Source organism: Grammomys surdaster, unplaced genomic scaffold (assembly GCF_004785775.1).
Source record: "Grammomys surdaster isolate TR1022 unplaced genomic scaffold, NIH_TR_1.0 145, whole genome shotgun sequence".
Classification (NCBI taxonomy): Eukaryota; Metazoa; Chordata; class Mammalia; order Rodentia; family Muridae; genus Grammomys; species Grammomys surdaster.
In genome coordinates, this window is record NW_021604603.1 from 1671700 (window position 1) to 1693920 (window position 22221).

The window sequence follows — 22221 nt, forward strand, 5'->3', positions numbered from 1 at the left end:
GTGGACCTGTTTAGTAGTAGTTCTTAGAGGCGATTCAACTCTTCGTTGTCCAGTCCAATAGCAAACATCAAACACGAATCAGTAGCAGCAGTTTGATCCAGCAGAAACCACAAGACTCTGCTGAAGCTGCACACATCGGCTGAAATGCCAAAAATCAGCCTGAATACTCCAAGAAGTTCTTTGGCACATCATCTCTCTAAGAAGTGAAGACCAGTGAACGGTTGCAGAGTATCAACTCAAGAGTGTCCTCCCACTGTCTGTAGGGTCTACTTATACTCTTTCCAAACATCATGCACCCTCTTAAGCGTCTGCTCCAGCAAAACATCCTCTCACATGTCTATCTCAGCAAAACATCCCCTCTCAAGACAGCGTCCAGAAAAAAACATCACAGGACCTCTCATAAGACAGCTTCCAGAATAACATCACGTGACACAACTGAATCTCCAAAGAAACCAGAATTTCCACTTCACACAGTAGTGGGGTTACAGGTGGCCCTTACCACACCTGACTTTTTACATGGGTTCTAGGACTTGAACTCCTGTCCTCAAGATTGTCTAGCAAGTGCTCTTACCCTCTGAGCCATCTCTCCAGCTCCTCTGTACTTATTTTAATTTCTACCTTTGTAGTCTCTCCCATCCTATCTGTCCTCCTCCTTGGGACCACAACAGCCTTGCGCTTCTCCAGGATGCTTCCATCCTCTTCCAACCCCTCCCCCAGTACCACGAGTTATCAGTCCAAAGCTTTCCTCTAGCAGGCCTCTTAGGTTCCCACTGGTGTTATGCCAGTGTCTGGGGTGACCTGGCCTGGTCTTCATGTAGCTGAGAGAGTGTCTCTTTGTGCTGCCTGATGAATGGCTGCCCTGTCCTGGCTCAGGACTCAGTACCTGCAGGTAACAGGAGAAGGTGCCCTCTCTTCTTAGGTTTGCATCTGCTGTGCTCAGCTTTTCTGCAAGCCACAGGCTGCCAGGCAGGAAACTGGATTACTCAGCTTGAGAAGCAAAATGCAAGTTTCCAGACCCAAATGTTTCCTATCTATCCTCTCTGGAAACAAGGGCCCACTTGGGTGGGGGCAGGGGAAGTGGCTCAAACCTCTTTCTGTTGCACCCTGACCCTTCTGTCCTCTGCAAGGATTTGGGTCTCTCAATAACAGCAGCATGCCCTGCAGATACTATTTTCCTCTGTGACCCAGGGTCTGAACTGCAGAGCTTCTAGGCTAGAAAACATGAGAGATGGCTAACCATCTACACCTGTGCCTGGTTCGTGTGCAAACGCCCAAGTGACATTCACTTTCTAAAAGAGACAATGATCTTCCTCAACAGCTCTCCTGGTGTTTCAGACTACAAAACCTCGCCAAGTCCAACAAAGGTGCATGACGTGTTGTTGTTAAATTGCTTTACTATCGCATAAAAATGTTGCATTATTTATTTTGCACAGATAATACAGGCACAGCCTTGCATATGTAGGCACTGCCCCCACCCAGGCTTCCCAGAAGTAACTACTCTTTCTGATCAAAGGCTTGTGTATTTTTCCTCAGATGCTCCACAGGTTACAACTTTAGTCTTCATGAGAACTTCCCATATATTGTGAGTACCATTTGGCAGATGAAGGAATAAACTATGGCTCAGAAAGAAAGTATGAAAATCCCAAGGTTCAAAGTTCATCCAGAGTCCCCAGCAACTTGCTCCTAAATTTATTCTTGAATCAATCCCTTCTCTTTCGGATGCTGGTTGGGGTGAGAAAAGTGTGCAGAGCCCTGTCCCAGGTGCTGAAGGCTCTGGCAGAGCCAGAGGACCCCTTAGCTCATGATGTCCTCTTCAGAATCATTGACAGCACCATGGATGGATACTGTGTGCTAGTAAAGAGACAGCAGAAAGCCACAAACTCTGCTAGAGCACTGAATCTGTGTGGCACCGGGCAGGCTGCTCTCTCATGTTGACTCGACTTCTTGTTTATCCGCAGGACAGAAACTTAGTCACAGGACTGTTCTAAGAACCCACACTTGACAAAGGCAGAAGTGTTGGGCAAGCTAACTATCCCAGCTCCTGGAAAGGGGCCCAGGCCAGTGCATGGGAGCGTCTTCCACAAGATGGCCCAGTGTTACAGGATGAAGTGGAGTGAACCTCTAGGATGTCCGTATTAGCAAACATCCATTTGTCTCAGCTGCAGCTGCAGCAGACAGCAGTAGGGTAGATATGGGCTACTTTGAAAGATGACAATACAGGAGTGAGTCTCTGGGTGTTACTCTGCAGAACCTGAAGAATAACTCTAAGGACCATTCCTAATTTCCCCAGGTTCTTTCCCCGGGTCTCCCTCCCTCTGTGCATGCTGTCTATATTTTGGACATGTGGTTGCTTAAAATGAGCTACGGACCTACAATCCCTCTGCTTAGAACTCTCTCTTTTCTTCCACATCCCATCTTTCATCCTTTAGCTCTTCCTTTTCTCAGAGAAACCTTTCTGGGCTCCTCATTACACACTTACACACACACACACACACATAAATACACATACTTCCTAATTAGCTCCTATCACACCGTGGTCATCTTGCCACCAGACTGTGTGTGCCAGGGGACTGGGTATATCCTCAATGCTCACCCCAGAACTAGGCATGTAAGACATGCTAAATCATTTATTGCATGAATGATTGAAGGGAAACGGATCATTTCCTGCTTTGGGGTTCAGACCTTATCCGAACAGTAGAGGGGCACCACCTCCTAGGCTGGGCTTTGCCTGCTCTTTGTCTTGCTACTTTGCTTGGTACTCCTGGTCCCTCTTTAGTCGATGCTGTGATGCCACGTAAGATTGTCTAAGTGTTGCTTGCTAAACAAACAAATGGATTCTTGGCAAGGAGCTCCTAGGGGCATTTCCTATGCAAGTAGTTTTAAGTTCTCTTCCCTGGAGGGTCAAAGGCAGGTCCAGGAAGTATGCGGAGCGAGCCTGGGTTGGAACTGAACAGGCTGGAGGACAGATAGAAGTATCCTTTCTTTCTGTCTTTCTCGTTGTCCTGTAGGAATGGAGGCCAGGGCCCAGGTCACTGAAGCGATCCCCTAGTAGGGCCCTCTAAGCGCTCTGGTTGTGATAGCTGAGGCCCAGGTGTTGGTCCCCAGTTACCCAGCACTTTCCTCCTTTGGAGGAGGCAATGTAAAGGGAAAGAGGAGAGATACCAAGTTCTAGCTCCCCGAGGTCCCACCCCCACCTCCCAGTCTCTTGTCACTAGACACACTGGGGAGGGAGTAGGGGTCAGGCTAGGTCGGAGGAGGGGCGGCGCGGCCAGACGCCTGGTGTCCTCTGGTGTCTGGAGTCCAGCCCCGGGCTCTCAGCCCCCGCGAAGAGAGACGAGCCGGAGCTGTGCAGTGAATGCAAAGAGCTGGGCGAGCTCCCAGCCCGGCGCCGCCGACGGCGTCCTCAACCGCGGCCCAATGAGAAGACAGTAGATAATTTATTCTTTAATCCCGGTTCGGGTGCCGGGCGCGGGCGAGTGGCGTGGGCTGGGGGGGTGGGGTGGTCCCCTCGTCCTCTCTCCCGCTCCCGCGGCCACCCCTCCCCCGCCCGCGGGCTCGGGCCGCGCACACACACATTTCCTGACAATTAGCGAGCACACCTTGGCCGCGAGGCCTCCGGCAGCGCCGCCGCTTTTGTCTCCCGCCTGCCGGGCGCAAAGTTGCCGCCGCGCCGCGCCGCTCCGCTCCGGCTGCTGGCCGCCCGCCGCCGTCGGGGGGCGTGGAGGGCGGGTGGGCCGGGCGCCGGGCCGGGGCTGGGGGGCCGCAAAAGAGAAGCGGAAGAAAAGTAAGGCAGCGCTGGCCCCTTCCTTTGTTACAGCCTGAGTGTGAGCGGGCGTGAGCGCGCGCGGGAGTGCCGATGCGCGCCGGGCGGTGCGTGTGAGTGTGTGTGCGCGCGCGTGTGCAAGGGCGCGTGTGTGGATGCGGATTGAGACCCGAAGGCGCGAGGTGGCAGCGTGGGGCAGGGAGCGGGGACCCGCTCCGCGGTCTTTATCGCCCGCGCACAACTCGGGCGTGCGGGCAGGTAGCCGGCCCGCTCCGGCTTCTCTCCGATAGAAACCCGACCCGGGCTGAGACCGGGCGGGCTGCGCGGCGAGGGCTGGAGGGAGGCGGCCCGCGAGGGTCTGCCCCGCAGTAGGGGGCGCCGGAGGTGCGGGGAGGGGGTTCACGGAGGAACGGGCGACCGCCCCTGCGAGCCCCGGAGGGCGCGAGGCTTTGGAGGTGGTTCGTGCGGCCAGGGAGCAAGCAGGAGAGGGGCGGGGGCGAGACGAAGTCTGTCTAAATGCCAGTTCCCTGAAGTTCAGCGCGTCGGTTGTCATTTCATCCCTTAATGCATATTTATGCCATGCCGAAATAGGCTTCATAATTAACTCCTGGAGTCATCTGCAGAGGTTAAAGGGACCCCGAAGATTTGTGCATTGATTGGGTACCCAGGCAGTGTGTGTGTGTGTGTGTGTGTGTGTGTGTGTGTGTATACGCGCGCGCGCCCCGTGCGAACCCATTGAGAAGAATAATTATATTTCTCCGCTGGAAGCTACAGCCGAGAATCTGACCAGGAGGGAACAGAAAGGTTGGAGAGGGAGAGGGAAAGAGGGAGACAAAGGAAGTGAGTGCAAGAGAGGAGCCGGCTCAGCTTCCGAACTGTGAGTACTGAGCGGAAAACAGACAGAAAGTGCTGGGAGTCGGCGACCCCTCTGCGGGCCGGGTTGGGGGGCCGGGAACCGCCAAGGACTGGCGTCTCTGCTTTGGGTTGGGCAGGGGCTCCTCCAGCTCCGGCAGGCTCTCACCTGAAATCCAGATCTGGCCCGCTGCCGCCTGCGCCAACCACTGTCCTGGAGAGGCAAAAAGGAAGCCCCTACCCAGGCTCCATTGCCTTTGTTCCTTCTAAAGGATTTCACAGCTAGTGGGCTTCAGGAGGGAGTGTGAGGGAGCTAGCTCTCTAAAAAGCTTGGGTCTCCCTCCCTTGGCTGAGTGAAAGCCACTCTGAGTGCTTCCCTCTTCCCTTCGCCGCCTGGTGGAATGAGATGAAGAAGGGGCTGTAACTGAGGCAGGGACCAGGACTTTGTGGCACCTGTGCATTTGGCCCAGAGAAGGGAGAAACAGCTGTGTCTGGTACCCCAGGAATAGAGAGAGGTCCTGGAAGCCCTTGTGCAAGAGGCTGGGAGGGGCCATGTCCAGTGCAAAACCACCAACTCCGGCGAATGTGAGGTAAATATGTACCCGGGAGGAGGGGTAGACCAGCTTCTTCATTCTCCCTCCAATCCTTCCCAGTCATTGTGGCTTCAGGGTCTGATAGGACCTCTGGGCCTTGAGCTTCCTCCCATCCCTCTTCCCCCTTCGGGGGCCCCTGCATACCTAACAAGGGCCGCAGAGAGGCCACCCAGGAGGAGGAACCCTGGCTAGGATAGAGGCCCAGCAAGGCAGCCTTGGCGAGAATAGATACTCCCCTTCCTGAGAAAGGGTCTCTGAACACGGATAGAGTACCCTTAAAGGAAGGCCCCTGCCTCTCCAGAGCTGATCAGGAGAGGGCGCCTGGGGGCTAGAGGGAGAGCCCTCTTTCCCAATCAACGTTCCACAGCCTCCCTTTGGAGGCATCGGTGTTCAGCCCTCAATCTTCATTAGCAGACTCTTCTCCTCTGGTCTGATTCAATCTTCCCTGGTGAATTTTCAAAGGTGCTTTCCTCTGACAGTGAACAACTCAGCTCAGGGCTAACTTAGCAGGGGAGTCAGCTCCTTGGTGACTGGGTTCTGTATTGAGAGAAAAGGACTGTCCTCCAAGAAGTCCCCAGGGTGCCAGTTTATCGACCTCCAAGGGTGCCCCAGCTGAGACATAAGGCTGGAAACAGTTTTTATTTTTCAAATTGTCCAGTTCCATCAAAGCTGTGAGAGATACAGGCTCTTATACGCACCCTCCTCAGACTCTAGACACAGCTTCCTTCAAGGGGTTACTGGGTACCTCCTCCCGCTTCCACCCTCTTGCCATACAAACAAGGATATGATTATCCAGGAGGCAGGCTTCAGAAGCCGGGTCATTCTCCTAAAGGCATGATGAGGACACAGAGGCCTGAGAGTAGGTATGGCCACGTCTAATCCTATCCCTTGGAGTCCTGTCATAAGACTTATGAATGGAGACCTCCTCCGGCTCTGACTTACAGCCATGTGTGGTGACTTGTCCCCACTGGACTGCCAGCATGTGTCTTAGCCCAGGGCCTTGCACAGTGTTTGACTGTTTGATCATTGTATGTGGAGCTTAGTGTACATTCCTTGAAGGAGTAGCCGTCCCTGTGAACCTCATCATCTTTTGAGGGTTAGGGGACATGGATGAAAGGGCAGGACTAGGCCTAGGCAGACATGAGAACCTTTTGATATCATGCATGATGTTCTCGGGCAAACTGCATGCAAATTTGCCAGTGGCCCATTATCGTATTTTTCTTTAGCAATATGGTTGACTGAGAACCAGAACTGTAGCCTGGGCTCTGTGCTTGGGAAGCTTGAACTCTGGTGACATAAGTTCCTTGAACTCTTCCTCCTATCACCAGCCAACAGGCTTAGTAGGGCTTAGAGAGCTGATGGTACCAAGGCTGGAGAGACCTGTCCCTCTGGCTCCCACCCTGCTGTCTTGTCTCCTCAGGGTTTCTCTATTTTGATTTGCCCAAGGCTGTTATCGGTCTGCTATTGCCTCCTCTTCCTCTTCTTCCTCTTCTTCTTCCTCCTTCTCCTCTTCTTCTCTTCCTCCTCTTCCTCTTCCTCCTCTTCTTCCTCTTCTTCACTCTTCTCCAAGAGCCCAAGGACCTGCCAGGCTAGAAGCTGCCTCTCTTTGCCTGGAAATGCTCAGAAAAGAGAAAGCCCCTGGGCAAAAGAAAATGCATGCCTGACTTCTTTGTGGTTTCCTGTTCAATGAAGCAGCATCTACCTCCTCCAGAGGGAATCTCAAACTGTTAGATGAGAGAGAACCGGAGCTGTTTGTTCATGCTTTGGGGTGGAAATGGAGGGTGTACAGGGCTGACTCAGACCATGGAGAACGCTACCTAGTGGCCTAGAGAGAGGGAGTCCATCCTGTCCTCTGTGGCAAGCCCACTGCTGATCTGGTTCTGGTTTGGAAGACAATGTATGGGAGGATGTCTGGGTCAGTTACTGAGCCAGGATGTACAGATCCATCCCAAACACAGTTCCAAATTGGGAGGTCTATTTGGAGCAGAAGCAACAGATTGAATCTCTTGAGGTTCCTTTGAACCTTCAGCAGCGCCTCCCACCATGGTGGGTGGAATCAGATTGCCACCCTGCTCTCCATCACATCTCACAACCTAGGTCCTACAAACATGCAGGCTGGTGAAAGCAAGTACCTTAGCATCTTCCTAATGCCCCATTGCTCTGCCACCATGGGCTAAGACAGGTCTGCTGGGCTCGAAGTACCCCTAGAAGACACATAGGTCTAGAAGAACCTCTGAAAATTACTTCTTTTGTGGACCCATGAATCTTGATGGAACCATAGGGTTGGTTAATTGAACTTTTGAAAGACCTCAACACAAACATCCCATTTATTATGGCTCCACTGTGTGTCCCACATAGATCTGGAGAATGGTTGTGTGTATGTTTTTGGCTGTCTCTGGGAACACTGAGACCCCTGCCCCTGTGGAAATATTGGTATTCTATGGTTGGGCCAAGCCAAGTCTATTCCTGACCTTTCTCTGACTCTCCTTGTCTTGTCTTTAGCTTGAACCATTGTCAATCCCAAGACACAGAAGCAGCCTGAAGCCCTTTAAGGAAGTGTCATGAGAGGGGAATCCCTAGAATGGTTGTATTTTCCCATAGACACAGGCTTCAAGTCTACCTAGACCCAGTTTGCGCAGTTGAGGAAAGGTACCTCACCTGCCCTCAGTGTTGGCTTTCCCAACAAGCAGAGGACCCCTGCGGGAATGGCTGAAGGTCAGGGACACTGTAGGTCTCTATACTGGACCCTCTGCTATTCTCCATCATTCGTCTACTTCCCCAGCACTCTCAAGGGCTGCTTCAGCCCTTGGCTTCTCGGCTTCTCCGCATCCTGTGCTTTTATGTCTCTTCCCCCTCCCCCTCCCCTCCCCTCCCCCTCCCCCACCGGCTCCCTTTATATTCTTCCCCTATCACACATCCCTCTAGTAAAAGGGGGTGAGTAAGCCCCAAGAAAGTCTCAGTTTCCTTAGCTGTAACTATAATGTTGACATTTTTCAATATTAATAGCTGTCTGGTACATACACTAGAGTTTCCACTCAGAAAAGAGAAGCTCCTTTTGCTTGTGAAAGATGTTTTAACATTTCCATGTCCCTTCACCTGCATCCCCTTCAGTTCCTCTTGGCGTTTCTGTTCTGCACCTACTCTTGGCCTCCACCTCCTTTTTCTTTTCTCCCTTCTTTTAGCCCCCCCCGCCCCCCCCCCCCCCCCCCCCGCACCTGCCACGGGCCACAGCGTTACCCTGACAAGGGCAGGGCAGAGCCGATGGCAGTCTTAGCTTCTCATTAGAGGCCTAAGAATGTGTGGAGTCATGAGGGACAATGGGAGCCAGCCACAGGAAGAATGGGGCCTCTGTCAGATCAGAACTTTCCCAAATCCTGGGCTCCGGCTGAATGGAACACCTGAGAGCTCAGCAGAGTACCCACTGTATGCCTGAGGTGGCAGGTGCCGGAGACGGGATGCAGCTAGAGCTTTTTAAAAACCTACGTGTATTTATTTTGTGAGCATGTATGTGTGTGGGCATATGCACATAATGCACATGTGGGGGTCAGGACAACCTGGAGACCGAAGTCTAGGCACCAGGCTTGGTGGCAAACAGTTTAACTACCAAGCCTTCTCACTGACCCTGGTTTGGGCTCTTGAGTCGTCTACTCTGGGAATTATTAGGATTTTGGAGAGACAGACTTGATGATGTGTTGAGGCCTGGGACAAGGAGTCCCTCCAGTGGCCCTGTACAGTGGCCTGCTTGAACAGAGAATGTGTCTTTGGCCACCTGGGCTTGGGCTTCCACCAGTAGCAGAGCTGTGGACTTAGGGGTGAACTTGGAGGGTAGAGATAATGGAAATGGCACCCGTGAGAAAGATTGAGTCCTTGTGTTCTCACTGAACTATGGCCTTGTACTGCCTTGGGGACAGAGAAAGTGGTCTGAGGAGGCAAGGTTTTCCTGGCTAAAGGAGGTGGGGGCCATTTGACCTGCCTTCCCTTCATCTACCCTTCAAGCGAGGTCCAGCCAGGCCTTAGCCAGATACCAAAAGGCTGTTACCAACACCTCCAAACCCACCAGGTCTTTGTTCCCATAAATAGCTTCAGGGAGTCCCCTGACCTCCACCCCATTCCAGAGCTTTCTTGGGGCTTATCAGGTGTGTGCTGGGTTTGGCAGTCAGGACGTATTCCAGAAATTAGAGGGCACACTTGAGTTATCTGAAGAAGGGACTGGATTGACCAGTGCTGACCTGTGGTTCTGGGACAGGGGGATGGCAAGAAACAGGGTGTGTGTGTGTTGGGAGTGGGGGTGAGAAGAGAAGGAGCCTGCAGGGAGCTGCCTCGGGTCTCCTGCCAAAAATTAAACCATTAAAAAAAAGCTGGAGGGGCGCGGCAGGGGAAGGAAGGAGAAAAAGGAGATGGGAGAGGAGGGAGGGGACCAAACAGCCCCTTCACACCAATAGCCGGGCAGGGAATGTGAGTAATACCCAGCTGGTTCAGAGGGAGTGAGATCAAAAGCTAGTAGATACAAGAGGTTTGTGCTTCACCGACCAGACAGCCAGAGGCTCAATGAGACCTTTGTTAACCCAGGCCCAAGTCAGAATTGAAGGAATACCTGACTACCCGCCCGCCCCCACCAGCCTGGTAGGGGGAGAGGCAGGTCATCAGAGAGTCAAGGCAAGTTGGGCACAGCTAGGCCTAGCCAAGAGTGGGTGGAGGAGGGAGGAGGCCTGGGTTTGGAGTGAGCCGAGGAGTGAGCTGCTGCCAGGGAGGCAGGAAGTGGCTCTTGTGCAATTATAAAGGGAACTGCGGGGGAGGGGGGGTTTCACCTGGTGAACCTGCCATCCCAGGCCCCTGGCCCCTGTTCTTGGAGGGAACTGGACATTTGATCTGGGGCACACAGCTTTCTGTAGGTCTGGGATTCTGGGGTCAGAGAAAAGGACAGAGGCTACGGAAGTAAGGACTGGAGAGCCAAGAGTTCAAATGTGGAACTGGGTGATGCCCTCCTGTTTTGACATTCAGGTAGGATAAGTCTGGAGTTTGTGTATGTGTGTGTGTGTGTTGTATTGTTGGTGTCCAGTGGGAGTTAAGAAGGTGGCCTCATGCTGCTGCTACAGGGAGCCTCTGGCACACCTGGCACAGGTTGGGTCTAGGACTGAAGTAGGGTGTTAGCTACTTCTTGAAAGAGAAATGTTCTGATCTGGACCCCTCACATTCTAGGGCCCTTGGAGAGAGAGGTCCAGATCCGAGTCTGGAAGTTTGAGTCCCCTGAGGCTTTCCTTGTTTTAGGTGAGAAGGTGCCTTTGGGGTGTGTGTGTGTGTGTGTGTCACACTCTTCCATGGCAGATGCCTACAGCTGGCCCACAGTGGGCGAGGGGAAAGGAAATTCACCTGTATTTAGAACATACTTTTCTTAGGGTCCTGAGACCCTGGTGAGTCCTTCTGCCCAACTCACCAGAAGGATTGCTCAAAGCTGGCTGCCCTCAGCTGGTGGGGGTTTCAGCCCAGAAAGGCTCTTTCTCAAACCACTAAGTCTAGCAGCGTCTCCCAACCTGTGGGTGGCAACTCACTCCGGGGTCGCATATCATACCAGTAGCAAGATTGCAGTTACGAAGTAGCAATGAAAAATAGTTTTTTGGTTGAGGGTCACCATGACACGAGGAACAGTATTAAGGGGTCGCAGCTTTAGGAAGGTTGAGAACCACTGGTTTAGAAAATGGTGTTAATTCTGCACCAATCACACTGCTGTAATGAAAGGGTTAATTACGCCTTTAACCCCCCCAGGAACCCACTATGGGGTCTGGACTTCTTGAAAAGATTGCCCTTATTTGCTAGAGGAGAGGGTCGTTAGGGACCTGGGAGGGGGCTAGATGCTAATTAGAGGAATCTGAGGAGGTCCTTTATGGCCAGGAAGCCGCACCTCCCTATACCCACCGCCTCCCTATGCCCACCGCGGCGAGGGCCATTGTGTGGGGCCTTTGAAGGGCTAGACTGGAAACTCATTACTGCCGTAGCTTTAGTATTCTTGGGGGCCCACCAGGTGGTGGGGGATGGTGAAAGAATGCAATCCGCTGGGGAAGGCTTGGGCTCCCAGAGAGGCCAGGTGGGGAGGAAGGCGGTGTGAGAGTCCCCAGTTTTCTGCTTTTTGAGATTCCTGCCACTGGACCCCTCCGCTCTGCTGTGGCCTATGGCTTTTCATTCCTATGTGATTGCTGTTCCAAACTCATGTAGGGCTAAAAGCCATGGGCTACAGTGAGGGGCAAGCTCCTGCACAACTACACTTCCCTAAGGACCAGCCACAGAGGGCACCAGAGGGAGGGAGTTGCTAGTAACTCCTGGTTTGGGGCTAGGCTGTGTGATCTTCGCCACATCACTTCTCTCTGGATCTGGTCCCTTCATTCTGAATGGTTAGGTTGGTGAGCCTACTGGGTGAGATGTAAGGTCTTACTTAGGGGTTGCTTTCCTCTTCCCAAGTTTTTGAGGCCTGGCTTAGTGGAGACGTGGGGCTGATATCAGCCTCGAGGTGTTGGACCTCTCCTCGGTCCAGCCATAATCTGCTTCCTGGTCTTTTTCCTCCCTCTATGCAACTCCAAATCCTGAGCTGCTCTTGTCCAGACACCTAGGGCTCTTTTGGGGCTGAAATGAGTATTCAGGCCAGCTACCCTGGTGGCGGTGGTAACAGCCTTATGTTCCAGAATAAATCTGGGAAGACCATAGCTCCCCAAGGTACTACTCTAGAGCTCAAAGCCTTAGCTTCTGGCTCTTACCCTGCCTCTCTGCTGGGTTCTGGGAGGTCTTTGCCTTTCCTGCTCCCTCCTGCTGGGATATTGGCCTTCCCTTCCTCTTCCATCAACCTGATTCTATTCTCACTCTGCGGAAAATGGCCTGACTCTGTCCCCGCCATCCTGGGAAACTGCACAGATGGAAATGAAACACAGTCTGCCTGGAATGGCAAGGGAATCACCCCATCTCCTACACTGGGCTCCCCATTCCAGTCCCAGCTTGTCTGACATAGACCACTGAGGGCACCTGACACACCCTGTGTGTTCTTCACCATCAGAAGGCAGGTTACTTCCTTGTCTTATTTAGGTAGAGCTTTCCTATCCCCAATTAGCATTTATCAAGTGCCTACCCCATATCACAGTTCTAGCCTACTTGCCTATATTACCCTGTTTGGTCTCCAAGACAGCCGTATTTATTACTAGCCCATTTTATTTATGGGAAATCTAAAGCACAAGGGAGCTGGAAAACTGCCCCAGCGTATATGGGCTAGTAAGATGCAGAGCTGGGAGCCAAACCCAGATTCTCGGTTCCAGAACCCACCCGTGATCTTCCCCTATGCTGGAGCTTGTGGGAATCAAAGCAGTGTGCTGGGAATGCCCTGGGTCTGGGTGGAGCCGTGCTGTGGAGGCTTCTTCCGTGGAGGCCGCCCTGTAGGGGGTGCATGGCCTTGAATTTTACCCAGTAACGCTTGTTAGATATGACTGATTTTCTTTATCCAGGGTGGCCAAAAGGGTAAATCAGAACAGAAGGAAGGCAAGCATCCATACCAGCTGGAGTTTTGCTGTGGCCGAATCAGGCTACTTGCCCACTTGGCTAGGTTTAGATATTGGAAAGAGTCTGGGGTGCCTAGCCCCTGCCCCAGCCCCTTCTCCAGAGGCTCCGGAGTCAGTCTGCCGATGGTTTTTTTTGTTTTGTTTTTGTTTTGCTCTAGGAACCTGTTGTTTTGCTTCTCTCTGCCACTGCCAGTTTCCTAGTTGGGAAGCTAGAACAGAAGAGTCACCTCCCCTGCCCTCTGCCTCGGGGCCTCTCTCAGGAATCCTGTTTCACAGTTTGTCCAGGAAAGCCCCAGAATCCGGGTAGGGGAGAAGTGAACGGGAACAGCTTCAAAGAAAGATTCCACCTCGTGTGAAGCTCTAGCTTAGTAGGACTTAGTAGGACTGCATAAAAATCTTAAGGAAAGAAATGGTGAACTCAGGGAAAGAGGTGAGACATAGCCCCCCTCTAGCCTGGCTCTGGGGAGCAGGAGCTATGCTGGGATTACAGCCTCTGCCTCCTTTGCCACCATGGGTGGGGCCGGCTTGGAGAAGATCCGCAATGGCGCATCTCCCATAATTGTTGAGATCCTCCGAATAGGCAAGCTGGCCTCATGCCCTCTTTCCCTGAGGATTCACAGAGCAGCCCTGCGTCTGTCCTGTCCCTGCCTGCAGACAGCTGAAACCAAAAATATCAAAACTGAGCAATCTAGTCTTCTACAGTATCAGCTCGACCCAGCGCGAGGCTTCCCTAGGGAGACGGGTCTGTGTTTGACTACTCTGAGAACCGGGCGAATTTCTTTGGTGGTATTTGTCCGTTTCTAGTGGAAATGGAATTTGATTGCTAAGCTTCACTTCTAAATGCAACGAAGATTGGAAAGATTGCTGGCTGGTTCCCTCTTTTTAGGGGACAACACCTTCTTCATCAGGTTCCTGGCTCCTCCTCTCCTGCCAGGAGTCAGTGGTAAGCCTCTGCTGACCCCTGATTTGGGGCGCAATGACATTACTTAAGAGTATTGTTATCCTGACTCTTGCTCCCAGCTACCGTGCCCGCTAAGTCCCTCAGAACTACTGTCCTTGTAGTCTTGAGGAGGGGGCTTTTTTTTTTTTTCAATAAGTAGGCAAGAAAGCTATTAGGAGGAGGGAAGCCTGTCCCTGCAGGACAGGTACTGCGGCCCCTACAGGCCGTGGGAGGCAGAAAGACCTTGGCTCCCAGCTTCATGGAGCTCCTTCTCCAACAATCTAAGAAAGAGTTAACTTTCAAGGAGAACACGGGCTTCTCCAGACGAGTGCCCCGTGCCCAGCTTGGCAGATGGCAGCCTTGAGAAGAGGTCCTGGGATCTGTAGTTTGTGCCACCACCCACCCTGGGTCTGCCTGTTTATCAACACTGCCTTGCAGACTACAGTTCCCAGAAACCTGGGGGCCAGGCTTTGGGGGAAGGGGTGGGTGTGAAGCACGGAGATGGCTGGGGAGAGGGGAGGGAGGAGGTGGGAGAAAACCCAATTCACCCCCTTCCTTTTGAATTCTTTCTCCTGGTGTGTCTGCTGCACCGCCCGAGCTAATCCCCAAATCCGGTCTCCTAAGCTGCAGCTGCTTCCCTTTGCTGGGATGAATGGCTCAGGGAGGGAAGGTGAATTCATATTTTAATTACCGAGGCTCGGGTGTGGAGGGCACAGGGGAGGGGGTAGAGGGTTCTGCATTGTTTTCCCCGAGGGCACCTCTCCTGACTGACTCACTTCTGCTGGTTACCTGGGGTGGGTCTTGTTGGAAGTACCTCAGGTCCTGCCTTAGGAGGTATGGGGGGGGAACAAGGATGGGAAAAACAATCGTTAAAGATTCCTGGCTTGCCCCAACATCTGAATATCATATATCTCCTATCCCCTACTTCGAGGGGGGACATTGCCTAAATTCTACAGACACTGGGGTAGGTCTGCCAGCCCGAAGCCCCCGCCCCCTCCTTACTGTAGAAGTGCTTGCCTGTAGGTTCCTCCACTTGTTCAGTTTCTCCGCACTCCCTTACTTTCCCTTGAGTTGGAAGGGTAGCAGGAAAGAGCTAACAGAAATATGGGGTGAAGACCAAGAGCAGGCCGGGATGAGTAGTGAGGCTGGGGACCTATAGGTGGCTTGGGTGGACAGATGCTCGGTGGCTTGGCATCTCTTCTGCTTGGTTCCCACCTTGCCAAAGGGACATCCTGACCGTTAGACCCCAGACCATCCTGAACTGAGCCTGGTGGGGGAGGGGCAGTGGGAGCCTTGGCTAGCATCAGCCCCCTCCTTCACTTTGGAGTTTTCCAGAGCTCTTTGTTTATTTGCCACTCACTCTTGGACAGTGGCTTGGGTGAGAAGAGTGAGGGGCTCAGATGAGGGTGACTATTCCAGGCTCTATATGACGCAGTGGAGGGGTCATGAGCTCTGACTTCTCCGGGAGGCCCTCCAGCCCATGTTGGAAGTAAAGCTTACTGCCAGTTATGGAGGATGTAGATAGTGAAGGGCAGACATTTAGTAGCGGGGCTCTCAGGTCCCTGCTGGTGGGACCTCTGGAGAGAAGAAATGAGGCCACAGCACTTAGGTACACTGACATGGAATTCTCTGCCTCATGCCTTCCCCAGTTTGGGGACTGGGCCCAGTGGCCTTTGTCCCCAGGCTTCTATGATTGGGTGTCATACCCCCAATATGAGACTCCAAGCAGGGTGAAGGAGGAGCCATGGGACTTACGAGCCAAGAACCGGTGGTTCTCTGCCTTGTTTTTGCTGCCTTTGGGAGCAAAGGACTCAGGAATCCCACTAAGCAGCCACATAGGCTCGCTCTGGAGGGACTTCTTCCAAAGCATCCTTCCTGTACCAGACAAACCTTTGTTCTTCCTACACCTGCCCTAACTTACTCCAATGGGGGAGGGCAAAAACTTAGTGTTTTCATCATCCTTTAAGGACTCTGTGCAGGAGCAGGCATCAAAGGGGAAGAAGGGTGAAGAGGATCTTGGTATCCTGTGTCTAACCTGAGAGACTAGACCTGCTTTGGGGCTGGAATGTCAGAAGCTGTTGCAACAGCAGGTCTTCCCCAGGCAGCCTTGTGTCCTTGTTGTGTGTGTCCATTGCTGTTTTTTCTGCTGACTTGAGAGCGCTTTCTGGATTATACTCTTCACATACACCCAACATGGTGTGTGTGCATTACAGTTACTGATGACAAGGGACCCTACCAGATCTCACTCTCCTCCAGATCAGCTGGGGCTCCCGGTGCCCAAATATTCCCTTAGGTTTGGTCTCTAAATGTCAAGCCTTCACTAGCCCCCTGGTATACAGAAAATAAGAACTGAGAGAGATATAGCTACCTCCCAGGATGACAGCGTGCCCACCTCAGAGTCAAGAATAGGCCCTGGCATGGACACCACCCTACCTCGGGTTTCTCATGAGAGGGGTTCAGAGATTGCTGTGGTAGATAGATCTAGAAATATAGTAGTTGTGTCTCGGTTCTATCTATATATATCCTAGAGACTTCTCTGTTCACTATATATACTCCACCAGAGTGGGTGTATAAGTGGTGCTGGAGAGCAGGTTATTAAATAGCAGCCTGCCTTCCTACCCATGCTGACTCAAGCTGGGCCTCCTGCCCACCCAGCTGGTCACTGGAAATGCAGTCTCCCTATTAATTACAGTGATTGGATGTATTACCCAGGGACTGGCGGTCGATCCTGACTGGACCAGCTTCATAGCAGACATTCAGCTGTGCAGGACAAGCACATTGGTCATTCGTCCCAAAGGACGATAGTCACAGGACAGATAGTCACCACATGGGTCATGCCAGGTTTCTCAAGAAATGGGGGAGCATGCCAGGCGGTGGTGGCGCACGCCTTTAATCCCAGCACTTGGGAGGCAGAGGCAGTCGGATTTCTGAGTTCGAGGCCAGCCTGGTCTACAGAGTGAGTTCCAGGACAGCTAGGGCTATACAGAGAAACCCTGTCTCGAAAAACCTTAAAAAAAAAAAAAAAAAGAAATGGGGGAGCCACTTCACAGGTGTGCCTTGACTGAAGCATAGCACTAACTGTGTGTTCCATCTCTGCTGGAGATGGGGGTGCCTTGTGCTTCACTCTTCCAAACCCTCTGCTCTAGCTCACCTGTGTTTTTCCTAGACAGCCATTCACACCATGATGGGCATGTTGGCCAGGGTGGAGTGCCTGCCCTCCTGTTCTAAGCTGCCCTGTCTGAGCTGACTGCAATGCACCTCTGGTTTTCTTACAGTAGGATTGTTTAGGGACAGGAAGGGCAGAGACCAGCGAGCGGCAGCCGTGTCGATAAGTACCACAGGAAAATAGAATGAGTGGCTTAAAAGGCATGCTTCCCCAGCCTGTGCCCTAACCTCGGCCTCGGCCAGACTCCAATGTTTCACTTCAAGCTGACCTCAGGCTCACCATTCTCCCTCGGGGTGGGGGAGGGTGTCCCATTCTCCCTGCCTTTTATGCAGTGCAGGAGTTAAAGCCTGTTGGCTGAAGACCTGCTCTTCACTACCCACTACCCGTTTTTCACATAACCAGGCTGGCATTAGAGGGGTTGTTCACTACCTTGTATTTGTCCTTTACTAAGTTCCCTAAGAGTGTCACACAATTTGAGATTGTTGGGGAAAGACAGGGTCTGAGACGCCATTCCAGATGTCTAAGTAGAGACTCCCTCAATCTGTAAAGTCCTGCATCTGGAGTGTTGGTTGTGTGACATCAAGAATCAAGCAGAGACCCCACCCACCCACCTGCACCTGATCCTGCAACCTGCATGAAATGACACGTCCAAGGAGTGTTTTAAAGCTTGCTTCCTGCTCCCCAGCTGCAGCTGTGTGAGTCTGAGGTGAGGCAGAAGGCTTGGAGCCACACAGGTCTCAGGAAATGAGAAGCTGAGGTTTGGTGATGGAACTCCTTAACTCCATGGTAGGACAGGCAGCAGCCTCAGTGAGCTCTGAGGCTTCTGGGAATGATAACTCCAGCTTACTTCTCTCTCTCTTTACATCTCTCCCACTCTTTTACCCTGCTTTTCCCTACAGACATCTGGTGAGCATTCCCCCGCCGGGCCCAGGGCATGCCCCAGTTCACTTTCGCCTGTTTCTGTGCTCTTCACGGCTTCTGCAAGATGAAGAGGAAAAAGGAAGAAGTTCACAGAGAGAGGGAGACAGCGGTATGAGCAGAACCAGGGTTTCCCCCCACCCCCCCTTGTCAGCTCCCAGTGGATCTGAGGCTGCTCACTGCTGTGGTGCTCAGAGCGTGTATCTTCCATCTTTCTTTAACTGGTACCTGACCAACCTGAGGACATCAGCCTCTTGAGCCTTCTTATGTCCACCCCTGTTAGTTACCAATCTTTTGTGCTCATGGAGAGGCCTCCTCAGCTACACACAGGTTTTCCCAGGACCTGCCACTTGCCTTCTGGAGACTGGACAGCCTCTCTGGGATCAAGGAATGATGCTTTGGGGCTCTTCTCAGGGTGACCCCTCCCATGAAACTTATGTGGCCTTGGGAGAGGAAAGCAGTTCTTAAACAGCAAAGTAGCTGTTCTTGCAGACCTTGGAGGGTTTGATGTATAGGACACCACCTCCAAGCACAAGATGGAGACTGTGCGGGGACGCCAGGGTCTCAGCCCCTCTTGGGCCAGGTGGGCCAGGACTGAGATGGAGGACAGAAATAGACACGTGAGGGGTCAGGCAGTGGAAGGCTGTTCTGTGAGTCTATCCCTGACCCTACCAGTTTCATGAAGCCCTCACTTCACTGACAGCACACAGATGTGGGGAGACCTTTCCTCAGGGACTGTCCTCAGAGCTAAGCCACAGCACTGCCCCCATTTTGTTTATTCATCCCCCTGCCTTGTTCCCTCCTGTCCTTGGGATGTTGGAGAGGGCAAGTGGCGCCTTCTGAGGACAGCATATTCTAGGACTGTCTTTGACGTTTGCCGTCTGTCAACTTCCTGCTTCAGGAGCTTACACCCATTTCTAGGAGTTCAGAAGCAAAAGCCTTTCCTTCCCTCTCCTTCCCTGGCTTTGTCATTGTGCTTGGGTCTCTCAGGCGCTAGAGGATGAAGAGCTGAGAATTAAGAACAAACTTAGCAGCAGAGACCAGCTTTTGGTGTACTAGCCTGCCACCCTCCTCCCTGGGACGAGCAGTGCTGCATACCGAGGGAGTCCCATCCCCAACACCATCAGGGACAGGACAGATACAGGCCTGGCAGGCGGGTCAGGGTCAGAGATGGAGGAAGGTCTAAACTCAGTGAGACTCTGAGCAAACAGGGAAGGGTGTTTCTTGGGCTTTCTGCAGATTTGCTGGGATCAAGGTTGTCTTGGTGGAGCCTGAGCAGGGCCCAGGCAGCTTCTCCACTGTTCTCCACAGGCTGTTCTCCTCTGCCTTCCCACCTGAACCATTACTGTCTGTTATTTGCTTTTATATTCAAAGATTCATAAACAAATCCTTCCCTCAGGGAAATAGCAAGCTTCTGCGGTAAAGGCCAGTGGAGGTCACAGAGAACAAAGCAAACTTTCCAGTTTCTTTGTCCTCTGAGATGGTGGAGGCCTTGGGTGAGGCAGAAATGACAGGAAAGCTTTTGGGGGCTACTTTGCTACAGAAGCCAGAGATCCTCTCCACCCCCTCCCCAGCGTTGCTAGCTGCAACCTCCCTTCAAGGCTGCAATCAGAGAAGTCTCTCTGGAACTGGAGGATGAAATCATATCCCTGTCACTAAGAAGCGTTGGGTGTTATGTCCCAACCACATAGGCTCACCCAGAGGACAGGTCAGATAACGGAGACCTAAGGTCTGGGAGGGGCAGCAAAGGGCAGCATGCCTGTGCCTACTTCCCAGCCTCTGGCAGGGAGGCAGCCCCAGGTGTTGACAGAGAGCTGCTTCCCCCACAGGCATACTCTTGGTATGGTAGAGACACATCTGGATATCCTGAGCCTGTGTTATAGGAACACGGGAGGTTCAAGGGTTTTTGAGTGTAGGCGCCACCGCTGCTTGCAGGCCCGATGTCCTTGCTCCCTTTATCCAGGGTAAGGTGTGTGGCCACGGTATAGTAGACGTGGCCTGAGTAGGAGGGAGTGGTAGCAGCAGCTTGCAAACACACACTCATTATTTTGACTGTTTTCTCAGGGAGATGGGGTTTCTGTTCTCAGCATCAAGGAAGCAGCTGGAAACCTGTTCCCAGTTCTGCGTCTGGCTGGGTTCAGTCAATTTTGTATTATCTATTTAAAGTTCCCTCCACTCTGCCTGAGGGAAGCCCAGCCCATGGGTCTTTTAAGGCTCTACTGTGGTGGCCCTGTACTCTTAGGGTGAGGCAGGTGTGCATACCTTCCATGCTTTCATCTTGACACTCATCCTGCTTAGAGGGTGGAGCTCCGTGCTCCGCTTATACAGGGATTCTACCTCTTGGGCTACGGAACTAGTCAGCGAGGTTGGTGTATAAATTGCTCTTGGGGTCTTTGGGACTTGAGTGTCTTCTAAGACCCTGACCCAGGATGCCAAGGGACTTCTTGTCTCAGGTTAACAATAGTTAAGTAGAAGGTAATTTCCTGTCTCTACTCCTAATTTTGAATGTATGGATCCATAGAAATCAAAAGAGAAATTGTTAATTTTTTAGAAGAGAATTAGGAAAAAAAAAAAGCAATAATTTAACTGAAATAGACGTATGAGATGTAAGGAACCTGGGCCAGGAGCAGGTCTCCTGGCTTCTGCCTCTGCTTGAGAGCCAATGATCCTGTGACCTTGGGTGAGTCAGGCCTTATTTCTGGGACTGGTTTCTTCAACTATAAAGGGGATGGCACTGATGTCCTCTGAGGCCAGGTCTTTGTGGGATGTCAGGCATCCTAGGCCCCAGAGGATGTGTTCTGAGGACAGCATAGAGTAACAGGCAGATAGGAAGTGGTGGAGTGTGTGGAAAAGCCTAGATCAGAGTTTCTTCACTGTTCCTCCAGGGAGGCCTGGGACGTTTCTCCTCCCTCCTGGGTAGACTTTCGTCTGTGGCCGGCACTGACTCCAGGCCTGTCTATCTAGGTCATGGCAGTGGCCATCTTTGGACTCTCCTATAGCCCAGGTGCTGAAGAGATTCAGAAGGGCCTGACTCTTGCTTGGGTTTACTTTGTACAGCAGCCCATCGACCATCTCTTAAGATGATGGAACCGTCCTCCCCTACTCCTCCGGTGGGATTTGTATAGCAGTGAGTGGGTGGGAGGTGATGCTGGTGCAGTCTTTGTGGGGCGGTACAGCTTTCCTCTTCCCCTGGCCGTCCACCTTTGCTGACTCCTGACTGACCGAAGAAGCTGCTTCCTCTCTCCCGAGGATGAGTCCCACACCTGCCTTCCCTACCCCACATGAAGGGCGCCTTGTGTTGGATGTAGCCAGATATAGCTGAAACTTAGAGATGGCGCCTTGGTTCCCAACTTCAAAGGCAGGCCTTCACCTGGAAAGGGAGTCTGGACTGCTGCATCCAGTAGTCTCATAGCTGGGGCTCTAGGAAGTCCACCATTCACCCTGAAGGTCACTGCTGTGCCTGGCAAGTGATTGGGCTGACAGCATCTCAAGAACCAGAGTCTTTTTTAGGAAGGAACCTGCTGTATCTTCAGTACACAAGGAAGACCAGTCATAGCTACCACTTCTGTCACCTGGTCCTAATACAAACCTTCAACATGCAATATGTATTGCTAACCAGTCTAACACCAGGATCCCTGGCTTGTCAGAACAAGTCCCCCATGACCACTGGTCCCCACAGACTAGCTAGAGTCTGTTGGTACCCACCATACATGCTAGGGTTACTACACAGGCCCCTTCTCTAGATTCTTGTGTGAAACCATTGGATCCTCAGATGAGGAACAAACAGAAAGGGATGGCAGGAGAGCAGACTGTCCACAAGTGGAGTGAGCCAGGAGCTGCCCAAAGCAGCTTTATACCAAAGAAAATACTTCCGAAGCCAGGAACCATGTAACTTGAGCAGTCTGGGCCCTGGCAGAAGGAGCCAGAGTCTGAAATCCAAGGGGTTTCCTAGTGGGCTTCTGGTCAGCTCTCTTCCCTGCTGGAGCAATCTTCTCCCTCAGTTCATTCCTGTATTCCTTCTGAGGGGCGGGAGGAATGCCAGCAGGGGAGATGGCAGGACCTAGACATATCCTCAGGACTCTCCCAGCTTCCCTTGCCATGGCAACGCTGCTATTTTTATCCTGTTGTTCATGATGCTCAAAGCTCTGACTTTCTCTGTTCCAGAGAGCCCAGCTGCCTTCTGCCCCCATCCCTCAGCATAGCACCTTCTCGCAGAGTCAAAGGGAGAACGAAGGAAGGGGGACACATTTAAGTCATCCCTTAACTAAAGGGACCTATTTGGTTTGCTGGCTTAAATAACCAGCTTTGTGTTTTCTGAGAGGTCCGAAGTATGATCAAGTAGGAAGGGCCACTGCTCAGGATGTCTCCCCAGTGAGCCCTGACATGCACTGCTGCCTCTCAAGGGAACACCCGAAGTTCTGAAGAACATCCTGTTGGCATAAGCAATACATAAA

At 52.4% G+C, this 22221-nt stretch overlaps 1 protein-coding gene across 1 annotated transcript in view; it reads left to right on the top strand.

Moving 5' to 3' along the window:
* Nucleotides 1-4586: 4586 nt before the first annotated feature.
* Lemd1 (LEM domain containing 1) overlaps nucleotides 4587-22221 on the top strand; it is a 62556-nt gene continuing 44921 nt past the window's right edge. The window contains exon 1 of the mRNA XM_028764747.1: nucleotides 4587-4640. The gene's annotated coding sequence lies outside the window, so the exon portion shown is untranslated. The remainder of the gene's footprint in view (nucleotides 4641-22221) is intronic.